The sequence below is a fragment of the Homalodisca vitripennis genome, unplaced genomic scaffold (genome assembly GCF_021130785.1).
Source record: "Homalodisca vitripennis isolate AUS2020 unplaced genomic scaffold, UT_GWSS_2.1 ScUCBcl_1667;HRSCAF=5579, whole genome shotgun sequence".
Classification (NCBI taxonomy): domain Eukaryota; kingdom Metazoa; phylum Arthropoda; class Insecta; order Hemiptera; family Cicadellidae; genus Homalodisca; species Homalodisca vitripennis.
In genome coordinates this window covers 1-15,412 of record NW_025777800.1, presented here as the reverse complement: position 1 = coordinate 15,412, position 15,412 = coordinate 1, and the positions used below count along the sequence as shown (strand labels likewise).

Genomic DNA, 15,412 nt, shown 5'->3' with positions numbered 1-15,412 from the left:
AAGGTAGAAGAAATCAGAAACAATCTAGAACTGCAATAATGTATGCACTTTTGTGCATTAATATAAGCATCGACTGCGTCAAATATATACACGAAATTTCTTAAAATATGACGTTTCGCTCCTAGAGTTATCCGATTTTTTTTGTTCCGAGCACAGCTCGGAGCCGTCAAGATCGGATATGACGAGTTTTACTCTACAAACTATTATTTTGTTTAACTGGTAGGGAGTGTTTATCTAGTTATGATAATCAAAGCATTGATTAAATACATTACAGGAGATAACACAAGGGAATCACAATCGAGTTACATTATTAATATGATTAGATTTACTGATTGACTTTTGATAATGAGATATCCGGTTTAGGGTGAGTTAACTCTCCCTCCACTGCGGAATATTTAAACAATAAACAAAGCCTTATGTACCGAATACGTTAAAGTGAGGAGACACTTCTAGTCTCCATGCATAGTTTAAATTATTCTGTGGACCCTTTTATGTAAATATACGAAGACCTTCCTCTACAGCAGAACCGTTTTGAGTAAGGTGTGATTCTAGAGTGGTACAGTTTATTGTGTTATATATCACGGACATAAGCCAGAATATTTTTGTACGACTCCATTTTATTTAATACTGGATGTCCTGAAAGTTCAAACTGAAGCTTCATTTAGGAATGGATGAGCGTTTTAAATTGTATGTGTATTTGTTGTGTAATAACAATTTGTCAGACATTTGCCATCATTCAGTGATATAATAAATCAGTAACAATACGTTATGATATCTGAAATATAATCTCTTGCTCAGGTAAACAACTAACCTAAACAAATAATTGCAATGTAATTTAAAATAAGTAAATCATACTAAACCTTTAGCCAACTCCAAGCACACTAATCTGTAAAACATGAACTTAATAAAAAAGCTATTAAAATCAAACTGAAGTATATCGCTCACAACAGGTCTGCGACTGAACCACTGGGAACTGACCAGAGGTCAATTGTAAACTCCAAGCACAATAATCTGTAAAACATGAACTTAATAATAAAGCTATGAAAATCAAACTGAAGTATATCGCTCACAACAGGTCTGCGACTGAACCACTGGAACTGACCAGAGGTCAATTGTAAACTCCAAGCACAATAATCTGTAAAACATGAACTTAATAAAAAAGCTATTAAAATCAAACTGAAGTATATCGCTCACAACAGGTCTGCGCGACTGAACCACTGGGAACTGACCAGAGGTCAATTGTAAACTCCAAGCACAATAATCTGTAAAACATGAACTTAATAAAAAAGCTATTAAAATCAAACTGAAGTATATCGCTCACAACAGGTCTGCGACTGAACCACTGGGAACTGACCAGAGGTCAATTGTAAACTCCAAGCACAATAATCTGTAAAACATGAACTTAATAATAAAGCTATGAAAATCAAACTGAAGTATATCGCTCACAACAGGTCTGCGACTGAACCACTGGGAACTGACCAGAGGTCAATTGTAAACTCCAAGCACACTAATCTATAAAACATGAACTTAATAAAAAAGCTATTAATATCAAACTGAAGTATATCGCTCACAACAGGTCTGCGACTGAACCACTGGGAACTGACCAGAGGTCAATTGTAAACGACAACCGTCAAGGCAGAAGTTGGGGGCAACACAGGAAACGGGAATGAGCCTCTTTATTATTGGTTCATATTCGTTTTAAAGAGATGAGGTTTCCGATGTGTGACTTCATTTCAATTCATACGGAAGCCAACACTATATGTTGAAATTTAATTTGCGGTGCTTCACTTTAAACTTGTCTAGCCTAGTCAGGGCGAACTTTTAACGTGTATGATATTTTTAAGAGACAAAGACAAGGCAGACATCTTAGGTCTGTGAAGCTTATTTATATGCTTTCAATATTTTTCTATTTTTTATTGCTAAGAATTAATTTCTATGAAATAAATGTAGTTTTGCGCTTTAAAAAATATAACTAAGTATTTTATTGCTGTTTACTGTCGTATTAATTGTTTAGTTTTTCCATCTATTTAATTATTATAACAGTTCTATATATTACTTATAAATGAAAATTTTTCCTTTTAGTAATGAAGCTTGCTTTCATCAAGAAAAATATCCCAACTAAATATTTATTTTCTGTTATAAGGTATAAAAATATTTCGTTATGTAGGAATATCAATGTTATTACTTTAATAAACACAAATTTCATTGTTTTTAAAGGATACATCGTACATGGTAATAATAGAATGATTTAAAAATAATTTCTATAACTATTAAATGACGACATCAAAAACTTTTGTGTGTATGTGAGTGCGTGTCCGTGCGTGTGTGTGTGTGTGGGGTGTGGAGGGGTTCAAGCAACACACTATATCTTTACCTATGATCTAAACTTAACAAAAGATTGTATTATATTTTGTTAATAAAATTAGAATGGAATCAAATTAAACGATAATAATTAATAGGGTTGAGAAAACTATGGATTAGGAAAATGTACAATTACAATTGTAAACATGTACTCGACACCTTAAGTATGTACTTTAATACTTAAATAATAATATTTGTAATCACCAGATTAATGTAGCAAAGTTTTGCAAGCAGGAGGAGCAACATATAATTGGAATTCTCGATTATTGTTTTCTCATGAAGCATGTTGTTTAGCAATACAATAAACCCTGCCAAATATATGAATTAGATTTTAATCGTTGAACTTTGTTTTGCAGGATTGTTTGTTTTTGTAGGATTTTTTGTAATTAGTAAAGTCACGTGACTATTAAACCCAATTCGAATAATCTTTATATTTTAGGCTCAACCGGCTATCGTCTTGACTCTCATTTAAGTTGACCCTCTACAATAAGCCCGAAATAAAAAAAATTGTATTAAATCTATTGTCAGACGTCAAACCAAAATTAAGGTTTGATATCTGAACCGTAATTTCCTAGACGATATTCATAATTTTAGTTATAAATTGCTATTATATTAAATTATGACAATGTTAGAAAATTATAAGGGCAGCTAGAAAAGAAATGCCTATTTAGAGATTCCATGCGTTGTAATTAATGTGAAAATGAGCATTACTAATATTTTAAACGAAAAGTGAATTCTTTTCATAAATAGATAAATTTAATTTTTACATCTGTTAGAATCCGATTAATAATATGTTTGTCCCAAAAAAACAAACAAAAAACAAAAACAAAATGTTATGAAAAGTTAGGTGTAGTTTTGGAAACAGATAAATGCTCTTGGTCATAAAACATACATGAAAATTATGGAAAAAGTCTTTAGAATATACATAAATATCTTTAGTTTGAATGAATATTGGATTCATATTAGTTTAGTTAGTTCTACACCAGTAAAACAGTCCATAATCAAATAGTCTGCTTTGTTGCATTGTACAATAATTTTATAAAAACATGTCTTATGGCTATTTGATTTTTCTTACATGATTTTCTCATTTATTTTTTGATCAATAATAATTCATAATTATTTAGTATTGTTAATATAACCATACTGAGCACAATGTGTCTGTTAAAGCAACAATCAGCACATTTTTTGTAGGATATTATTTAAAACATGTACGTCCATTTTTAAGTAGATAAATTTAGTTTCTTCTGGATACAATAGCATATGGTTCGTTATCACCATTGAATGGCACATAAATCTTCGTTCAAGAGGTGAGTTAATTAATTCCATGCATCGTCGGTAAAACACAATACTCCACTATCGGCAGAAGAAGTAAAACTGTAATGAAATTCCCATTACCTATATCGGTTATGCATCTAGTTACAGTGCTGTGTAGGCGGCGTTCATATAAGAATAGTCGTGAGATCGTGCTCCTGTCTTGAACTTATAAAGCCTTTAGTTTTTGCGATCAGGTGAAATATTAAGTGGTGGGTTTTGAAACCTTTTCAGTTTCATCTCCTTTTAGAAAAATGGCCAGTTGTGGAATTTGTATGAAGCCCCTTAAACAAAAGAAGACATTGGCATGCTGTAAGTGCGGTAAGGAGTTTCATTGCAATTGTCTAGATTTAAACAAAGCCAAAATGGAGCGTATAACGGCTGGTACTTGGAAATGCATAAACTGTCCTGAGCAGAAAAGGAAGCGCCGGCGAGTCGATGTAGATGGCCAGGAAGGTAAGCTTTCCCTGGAAGACATCACTAAGAAAGTATTCAAAAATTGAAGCAAATCAGAAAAGTCAGGAAGAAAGTTTTAACAGAAAAATTGACTTGTTAAATGAAAATCTAGATAGCAATACAAGGTTGATCAAAGTAGAAAATGACGCGCTCAATGGGATTTTTGAATACACTGATATTCTTCTGAAACGTAATATAAAGCTGAGCAATAGGGTGGGTTTCTTGGAAAAACGAATAAAGGGAATGGAAAGTACTCGAGAGTGAATTTCGTGGAAATATATGTTGTCCCTATGCAACCTCAGGAGGACGTATTGAGTGCAGTTAAGGAGATTGGGAAGGCCTTGGGCATGGACGTCGTGGACTCTATGTTTGATGCGTATAATCGGATGGGTAACAGGACGGCTCACAACTATATCTATGTGAACGAGGACCTAATACCAGCGAGGAGGCGGCTCTTGGGGACGGGGAGGCTGCTAAAGGGTGACAGTGATGACCGGTACCAGTGAGGTTGATGGGAAAGATCTTCCTACCAAAAGATGACGATTCAGGTGACTAGTCATTGTAATAGTGCGTACGGCTGTTTTAATTTGGATTTTTTAAGTCGAAAAGGCTCGTATAATTGTTCATGTTTTATTTCAGTTTCGGTTTCTTATTTCAAAATCGGTATGAATGCGTTTAATCAATTTCCTAGTTTAAATAATTTTACTAACTTTATCACAGAAGGAATTTATGACAATAAAAGTAAAAAGGTAATTAGTGTAGAAGATATATGTTTGAAGATAATTTATCTGTGGGCCAATTATTATACTTCTTCCAAAATTGAAAACAAAAAACATTTTCTAATTATTTAATTACCGAAATAAAAATATCCTAAGGAATATTACATACGTTTTAGAAACGAATTAAATAAAAACTTAAGCAATTGAAAGATACCGTTTACTAACACTAATTTGATTTGATTTCGTAATATTTGTTTTCACATATTATAAAAATGATCCCCAGCCTTATTAAAACCTTATTAACACTGTATCAAACTTACACAGTTCGGTATTCAAAAGAACTATTTTTCATTTTGCATAATCCATATTTCCCTTATAACTATTATTGCTCGAGTTAAATTTGCCTTGAATATTTCAGCTACAAAAATATGGAAATCTTTTCTTATTCTTCTTATGTTTTGACGTACCATATTGAAATATCATGATTATTTAATTATTTACTATTTTCTCAGTGTTTTTGTTTATATTACGTAAAACGTTTAAGCACAATGAAAGATAAAGTAATCTAGTTTTTAACTAAACATATATACAAGTTAATTATATCTATTTACATGAAAAAACCAAAATCTAAACAATACAGTGAATTCAAACATAGATTATTGTAACCCTTGTGGGGTTTAAAGTTTACTAAAATCAGCTTGATCATGTACTAGATATACGGCTGCATTTTCTCCGAAAGAAGATTTGTGCACTCCGGGACATAATGAAACTTGTATTTTTTTCTTTTGCAGGCTGCCCTTGTCATGGCGAGAATTCTCCGACAGTGAGTTTGTTCTCGTATGTGGCCCATACCCGGAGTTACGTTCCTTTAGCAGTTTTTGGATGAATTTCCTCTTTTGCCGCATGCCTCTCGAACTGTACTATTGTTCCGGATGGTTTGCCTCAATTTAGCTTATTTCCCACTCTGTTTCAAGCGTCCACCATCGAGTCACAAATGTTCAAATCCAGTTGCCTTCTTGTCTCTTTCGCTTGCACTTACTATATCTTCATTTTTTCCATAGGGACACCATAAATTCCGAGTGCGATGTTTTGTGAGTATTGTGCCAAACCAGATGTAAGTTTTGTTTTAAACATGCTTTAACTGAACATGGCGATATTGAAATAATCTTAATATTTTTAATTGTGTAAAATTGTTTCAAAGTGGCAGTGGGGTGATCTAGTAATAGTTAAGATTGAAGTAGGTATTCCAGTGCTATAATATTAAATGCACGCTTTGTATTATATATTGTGAGTAAATGATTGTATTAATAACTTTTCCTTTTTTGTGTTATTACTAATGAGTTGGTTGTGTTTTAAGTATATTATTTTTCTTTTGAAATAAATAACTGAATATAATTTATTCACATGTAGTATTGTTTTTGTAGTCAATTGTTTTTAGTCTTTGTTTATACGTAAAAGTTTTATCTCTAACGTTTTAAAACTTAAGTGTCTATGTCAGCGATTCCTGTATTTGTGCTTTCAATATTACTAGCACTTCTTTGTTTATTATACAAAATAGTAAATTAGTTTAAACTGTTCAAACGATTTTAGTAAAATATTGTATTTAATTTTTAAAATAAAATTACTGTTATTAGCAATTGTCATAGATAAAAGTTTGTTCTCCAAAATGTTTCAAACGTTATCAGCGACTTTATATCCGATTCTATTTTTGCCATACGTTTTCTTAGATCCAATTCTCCTGTCCATCCTTTGTATGTATAATATATTGTCAAGTGGAGTTTGAAGTTTACATTGTATAATTAAAGAGTTTTGGAATGCAAAATATGCATAGAAATTCAGACCTAAAATACCTGTCACAATCCACCATCTTAAACAAAATAAATAAACAGACCACCTATTCTATGAGTGTAATTCCCACACACTATCTTTTACTTTACTCACAGACAGTATTTAAATTTATGGTTGATATTTAGAAACGATATAATAATTGAAATAATTACGAGTAATTTATTATAAATAAATTATGTGCTTTGTAATTTGGCTTATTGGGTTTATTGAACAGCTAACAAATAGCTACTCAAAATAATTGAATAATTGTCTCAAAATAGCTACTTATATGTAGCTAACTTATAGCTACTCAAAATAATTACGTAATTGTATCAAAATAGCTACTTATATATTTTTTGTGAAGTGGTTTAATGTACTTACAATTTATTCTATTATGTATGTGTAAAGAAACAGAGTATCCTGCACCTGAGGTTTGTGTATGAATATATTATTATGTATTATTATATTGGGAGACAAGATTTATGGATAAACATTGTATTTTGAATGAACTATACCTTAAATAAATAAAAATTGAAATATAATATAAGTCTTAATATACTATGTGTTCATTTATGAATGTACTTTTAATTAGAAAAACGTGGCTTCCCTTCGGTCATATTCAACAACATCTGAAAAAATTCCATATTCTCATCTTCAACCATTTCAAATCAAGAGATTTCCATTTTTTTTCTCCTGAAAATATTTTTAAGAAGATAATGTCTAAAGAGAGAGAAGATTTTAATGTTTACTACTGCCGTTATCGAATGAAAATTGAGTAATTTTTATATCTATTCGTTTTATATCTATCCCGTGGTGGTTTTAATTCTGCATTGTTGAATGAAAACAAAATCCAACTATTAATATTCTTATCTTGCCAATCGCAAAGGATGCACACAGATTTGAAAATGAATAAAATTAAAGTAAAACTTACACTTTTAAAATTGTATTGTAGATTTTTACATCATGGTGAAAAAAAATAAATAGTCTTAATAGAAATGAATTTGGAATTTAGGCTGTGTCACTTTGAAAACTATCTCATGTGGCCTGTCCTGTATGGGGCGGTATTTTAAGAAAATTCAGTATTAAAAATGCAATAATGTTGAAAGGAAACAAATTATTATTCTGTACACCCTTTTATGTAAAAAATGAAGACCTTCCTCTACAGCAGAACCGTTCTCAGTAAGTTGGTGTTTCTACAGTTTCAGAGTTTATTATGTTAAATATCACAGACATTAGCCAGAAATCTATTTAAATGACTCTATTTTATAAATACCGGATGAAAGTCTCTTCATTTGTGAACGATTGAGAGTTTAAAATTGTGTTTTGTATTTGTTGTTGTATTGGATTTCTAGTAACAACAATTAATTCTACGACAATTTGCCATCATTTAGTGATATATTAAATCAGTGACAATAAGTTTCGATATCTGAAATACAATCTCTTGCTCAGGTGAACTACTAACCTAACATGTAATTACAATGTACTTAAAAATAAGCAAATCATACCAAAGCTTTTGACACGCATAAGTCAGGAATCATAACAATTATGTTGTGTGTCAACTCCAAGCCCACTTATCTATAAAACATGTACTTAATAAAAAAACTATTAAAATCAAACTAAATAGCTCACAACAGGTCTGCGACTGAACCACTGGGAACTGACCAAAGGTCAATTTTAAAACGACAACCGTTCAAGGCAGAAGTTGGGGGTAACAAAGGAAACGGAAATGGGCCTCTTTATTATTGGTTCACTGTCCACTTTCCTTTTAAAGAGATAAAGTTTCCGTTGCGTTACGTTGACTTCATTTCAAAACTATGGATTAGGCAAATTGCTGATTATTAGAGGTCATAGACTAATGCTCTTCAGAAGAGATGGCCTAATTCTATAGTTAACAGAGGCGTCTTTGAGTTGTAACTTTGTTTTATCATCCTAAGAAGCAATTTGAAGGGTGTTGGTACAAGATGTTGATAACATCAAGATAGAGGATAAATACAATATCAGATTAACTAAATTTTACTCATCTAACTCATATAAAGTCCACAATCTTTTCTATCAAACTACGTTAATACAACTTTTAATGTAGCAAAATAAAAGAATAAGGAAATAACCTTATCCACTGTCTATAAAAAATGAGCAAGTTTAAGTTTTATCTGTAGTGAGCCAAGTGATTTTGCAGGTAGTAGGATCGATCACGCTCACCATTACAACAATTCTTAAGGAGCCCTAGAGGAGACCTTGGTGCTTGAGGATTCGCTGCTAGAAGTCCTGTCAGTCACGGACCCGCTGGAGACTCTTACAGTTGTCACTTCAGACCATTCCCACGTTCTTACGTTCGGTGGACTGTCCACTCCGCTCGGCAACCCCATACTAGGTACAGATTGATACTGGCAGTAGTCTCTTTGTAGTGGATTCATTGAATGTGTCACGAAATATCTGTGTGATTTATTGGTTTATATCACATGAATCATGTGAAATATATTACACAAACGAATCTAACATATGGAGAGTACAGTCTTAAATCTTATAATATATGTAGGTACTAATTATAAATTTACAATTATAAATTATTATAATGGATAAAACACATTTTTAAAGAGGTAGATTGAACAGTTGTTTAATATCTTGGTGAGCTAAGCTTTCAATACATTAGAATGCTATACTGAATCACAAATACATAACTTTCTGAATTAAATCGTCAGAATTTTCTTGGACTGCAGTTGTTCAAATGAATGCTATGTGTGTAATCATCGCCTAATGTTGCCTATTATAACAGAACTAATTACGACTGATGAAAGAGATCTGAATAAGAAATACTGAGGAAATTATACTTTCTTAAAATATAATTTTAATGTGATTAAATGATAACACTAACCGTGACGTGGGAAATGTTATTAATGTAATACTAAAAATATGAAATTGTTGAGATTATAATTGATTTAACACGTATTTTCATAATAAATTAATAAAATTAATTTGAGTAAAGCTTCCAGTTTTAACTGGGTACAACTAATCATTTGAACGTGAATGTTTTACTTCAGTATCCACGCAAAACGCAGTCTGTTTGTTTATTCCTGGGAGGAAATGATTTTTATGTGATATTAAGGTTTAATTTTTCAGTGGATGCAAAAACATAGCTTTGTAGTGATTAAATGGACAATATAAATCCCTAAGCGCTGACTGATGCTTGAAATATGTAAGAGCTATAACAGTACGAAAGTAATGGCTGGCAACGTATGAAAGTATAGCGTTGTGTTGCTTAACTACACAATATCTACCAAACAAGGCGCTGACTGATGGCTGAAATAATTGAAAACTTAACTGCTAGACATGGATAGGAGTCTAGCCTTTACTTTCTTAACTAAACAATATGAATCGAGCGAAACATTGAGATACGCTTTATTGAGATACCTTAAATATATTTTTATCTGTTTAATCATAACTCTTAAACTATTAGGGTTCTTGTAATAAGAATTTCATCTACGTCAAATGTAATCAAACTTCAATACAATTAACGTATTTAAATAGGTAATAGACAGTTTATATGTAGTTGTGCATGATACTTGTACATCACATACACCAAATGTCTGGGTAGTGATGACCTTCTTTGTGCAGGAACCGACACCAAGGTGTCAGACATGGACGGCCTGCCTTACTCTACCCTGCTGTATGGTATGTCCGCAGATCTCACTAGCCGCCACGTGCCGGCCTACTCCGTTCCACGTGGTTGTTTGTTTACTGCAGTTTGTACGGTGTTTGTCAATATTGTTTTAGTGGTTCGTTCTTCAATGTTTATGTTACTTTTATTTTAAAACATTAACTTTATAATGCCTGGGTGTGCAGTGTTTGGTTGCAATAACTACTACCGCTCTACAAAAGGAACTGATTTGAAGTATTACACGTTCCCTAAAGATGAGGATTTGGCAAGGCAGTGGATGCAGGCTTTTCGGAGGAAAGATAAGGTAAATATTGAAAGAGCCCAGAATTTGTTCAGTTCATTTTAGAGGTGACTGTTTTTTTTCAACAATTGTAACACAAGTTGTTGCAATATTCTCCTACAAACTTTCGAAATTTGAGAAGTGATGCCATACCAACACTACATCTTCCGAGTACTGACACAATTGAGGATACTTCCGCTCGGCAGCAGCGATACAAGGTTAAAGAGAGAAAACAAATAATCAAAGTAGTTTTGGAAAATGTTTCTAATTTAAATAATCAGTCTCCATGCGAAAATAGTAAAAAGTCGTTTGGTAGTTCTGTCGATGTCGATCCTGATAGTCCCGTTGAGATCACACATAACTGTATTGATATTGAAAAAAAATTAAAAATCCTTGCAGAAGAAAACTGTAAACTTAAAGATGAAATTCTAAAATTAAAAACTAAAACCGAGGAGCTTGAAGTTGAAAAGGCTTCTGTCTACTGTCAACTAAAGGATGTTCAAATATCCAACAATGTTGATGTCAGTGCCAAAGAAATTTTGAGTAAAGTATTTTCGCCTGGTCAAATAAAGGTTTTAACGAGTAAAAAATGTAAAATAAAATGGATCCACGAAGATATTTGTTGTGCGATAGCATTAAGGGGCGTTAGCGCAAAGGCCTACCGGTACTTAAGGAACAAATTAAAGTATCCCTTGCCGGGTCTGAGTTCTTTACGAAGATGGGTTTCGTCATTTGAGTGTAAACCAGGAATTTTGAAAGAAGTTTTATTGGTTATGGAACACAATAAAAGCAATTTAAGTTGAACTACAGCAGTTTTTGTTGTTTTATCGTATGATGAAATGAGTATTAGTAAACAAGTATGTTTTGATCGGAAAACCGAATGTGTTTTTTGGACCTTATAATCACGTTCAAGTCGTAATGGCGAGGGGTTGACTGGAAAATGGAAAAGTCCTGTTTACTACGATTTCGACAAACCCATGACCAAAAGCAGTCCTTGTTCGAAATAATAGAATCCGTTGAAAGGAATTGGATTTAAAGTCATTGCAGTAAACGTCTGATTTGGGCGGTGAAAATCGATCTCTATGGAAAGATTTAACAAATAATCCCAACAAGTAACTCATTTTCAAAAACCCGGTTCGCGTCAAGAAGTGTTTGTTTTTTGCAGATTGTACCACATTTATTTAAAATTGGCAAGGAATCACTTATTGGAAAAGGGCTTTGTAGGAATGTGTCAATGAACACATAACTAAGTCATGTCTTGAACAATTACTACATAAACAACAAACTGGTTTAAAAATTTCATTCAAACTAACAAATGAACATTTATTTTCCTAAGAACAAACAAAATGTCAAACTAGCTGCTCAACTGTTATCGAATGCAAATGCAAATGCCTTACGATTTTTAATGGTTGTAAAGGCCTACTAAACGGCAACTGGAACTATACGGCCGATATTTTACAGATGTTCAATGATTGGTTCGATGTAATGAACTCTAGTATCCCCATATACATCGCTAAAAGAAAAATGCGCTTTTTGGTGTACATTTACCTTACCAAAAGAAGATTCTAGATGACATGTCCAATTTTAATTGAGCAGTCTCTTGTGTAACGGTCATAAAAAGAAGCTACCTTTTTCAGACAGGACTTTTGGTAACGAATAAAATCCCTGATAGATTTGTATAGCTATTTAGGTGAGTCACAAAACTTTCAATACTTGTTGACTTCGAAACTTAATCAAGATGTATTAGAAAAAAACTTCTTTTCATTCAACCGAAAGTATGGGCCGTACACATGACCATCCTGACGCTATTCAGTTTATGTATAGAATGCGGTGAGTTTATTATGGGAAAGCATTCTACAACAGTGATGTCAGTGAAACATAACACTGAACCCGACAATGAAGAGTATTTGGCCAGTAGTGACATCACAACACATGCAACAGATGAAGAATGTGCATCAGCTAAACTACTTGCTCCGCTTATCCAACAACGTAATGACGAAGAGGAAGAAGGCTCATGGGATTTATACGTTACACATGATGAAGTAGAGTCCGAGAGCGCCATAAAATTGGATGAAGACTCTGATAATATGAAAATTGAGAGTCTGAAATACGTAACCGGGTATGGTGGCATTCAAACTGCAGAAGAAGTATCCCGCACTAGGTACGAAAGGCAGCTGTGCAAGTCAAGTTACAGAAGAATTTTCGTGGATAGAAACAAATGTCCAAAGGATGGCTTAAATACCCCAAGCAATGAATTTTTTTGAGTGTTCAAAAATTGTGGAAAGAAAATTTTAATAAGTTTCATGGGTTAAAAAACTTGCGTAAGGAATGCAATGTAATACAAAAAGTTAAAAATCTTACTGACCAAAAAATAAGTCACCTTAAAATCCCTGATGAAGCTGTAAGTCGTTTAATTTTAGTTAGAACATATATAAGACTGCGTCACATAAACAAATATGATCTTAATAAAAAAGAAGAGGTCCAGAAGAAATTTTCAAAAAAAAGTTAAAAAATTAAAAACTTAATTTTTACTATGTGTGATTAATTTATGTTTCATTTGTGTTATCATAGTGTTTCTTATTTCTTATTGACATGAAGGTTATTTACTATTTAAACATTTTAGACAGTTATATTTCTGTTTTGTATCATGATTTTCTATTGCAATAAACACTTATTTTTCATAAGTATTTTGATATGCAGTATGTAATTTATAAAAATAAAACAATTAAAATTTATATATCTGTAAAAAAGGATTGTTCATTCAAAGACCTGTCAGCTATCAGAACAATATAAAGCGAAATTTTCATTATTGATATGAAACTATAAGATTTAATATTTGAGTTCATAGAAAATAGGTATAAGTGAAACAGCTTTTGAACACGGATATTTTTAACATTTTATTAGGAATAATGAAAATAAAGCTTAACATGTTAAGAATCTTAATTATGTTAAATACTTTTATAAAGAAATTATTTTACACATTTTTTGTCATAGCTGTATTTTAACGTTTCACTTACGTAGCAAACTGTTTAGTAATAATACGAATATTTGTACTATGAAATAATAATATATACCGATAATTTGAGGATATAATTATTATATAATTAAGTGAACAGTATCAAATATTTTAAAATAAAGAAACTATTTGGGGCCTTTAAAGAATCGGATTGTTTAAACTTAAACTTATTGTAGCTTTAATGTTTAATTTAATAAATGTCCTAACTTTTTCTATGTAAGACTAAATTCAACAAAAACTTTAATATTAAAAACAAATTTCAATATAACAAAAGAATACAATCTTGTATTAACTGACAGCTGTGAGAAACCACTGCGGAGCACGGTAATAGAGAGCAGGAAGCCAGCGTGTCGTTGCGGACTGAGTGACGTCATGCGCGCGCGCCGACACAGTTTTCGTCCACCGTATGAGCACACCCTTGTCCTCCTTACACCATGGCTGTATGGTAACGGTCCGGGCTACGCTGCTCCAAGATCGATCCCCGCCAACACCACCAGTGTCAACTCCGTTCCACGGGTCCGCTGCGCCTCGGCAATGGGCGACCCACGCCGGTGGAGGATGTCCCGGTCCTAGGCCCAGGGACCCCTGGCCAACCGACCTCTTCAGCGGCAACCCCGGACCACAGCCTCATTCCCTCACGCGATCGCCTACATCGGCTGCCTGGGTGAGCACAGCAAGCGCTGCCAGGACTTCAACAACACTGCCCGCCAAACAGGCTGGTACAGTACAGTCCTTTCTTTCTATTTACCTTTCATGTCCCTTGTTTCCAAGGTAATCTCAAAGCATGCTAGTTCACATGGTCTAATTTTAGTTAGTTTATATTATATACTAGCTGTTTCCCGCGGATTCGCACGCTTTTCGTAAGCTTTGCCCGTGATATGAGCACTTTCTGGTTCAAGTGAATTATATTTCCAACGCTGATGTAAAGTTTTTACCTTGTTGCCATGATCAAGAACATATGTCAAAAGTGTATTTTTATTGCCGTTGTACGCGTCCATGTATTTTATTGTATTTGAGTGGTAGACCACTTTAAGTTCAGCGAGAAATTAAGTTAATAATAAATATACATCAAAAAACTTAGCGGCTTCCGATTAGTGTTGCGCAATTTAATAATTGTCTCGTAATTTCAGTTTTTATAGTATACAGGCGCACTTAAACATATTTTGCAGCGGCTGCCTGGTGGTGAGTTACATCAATAGGCATAGCATATAAACCTTCTATGTGTAAAAATAATACGTATACATACAAACTTTCATAATGATCGGTCAGATAGTTTCCTAGTCTAATAAATGAGTACTCTACAATGAGAGTTTAAGTCAAGGTGTACATACAATTAAAGGACTTTTTAGTATAAAACGATGTCACAGACCGGACGTCAAAATGTTTATCCTATCCAAAATGGCGTCATTTCTAAATGTTTCCTACAAGGTGAGACCATCAATGCAATGAAGACGCCTTGGTATTCTTATGATAGGTGTGTGATAGGAGGGAGAGGGTACAAGTTGCTCTCCGGCGCGTACAATATATGATGGGCGGTGAAGAGGGACAGTGGTTCGGTTCTATTCCTATTTGACTGGACTGAAATACGGCTTGTTTACAGAATAGATACGCTACAGTGAACTATGGCCGCTCTGTGTTCGCCGGCCCCGAATTGGTAACAAGAATTGTCTACTTGTATATATGGTACTGCTAGAGTGAAACTATGGCCGCGCTGTTTTTCGCCGGCCCTCGAATTGTAAACATAGGATTGTCTACTTGTATATATGGTATCTGCTAGAGTGAACTAT

At 33.2% G+C, this 15,412-nt stretch overlaps 1 pseudogene; it reads left to right on the top strand.

Annotated features, from left to right (window-relative positions):
- The window catches only part of LOC124371587, a 91,322-nt pseudogene extending 76,978 nt beyond the window's left edge, over positions 1-14,344 (top strand).
- The last annotated feature ends 1,068 nt before the right edge of the window (positions 14,345-15,412 follow it).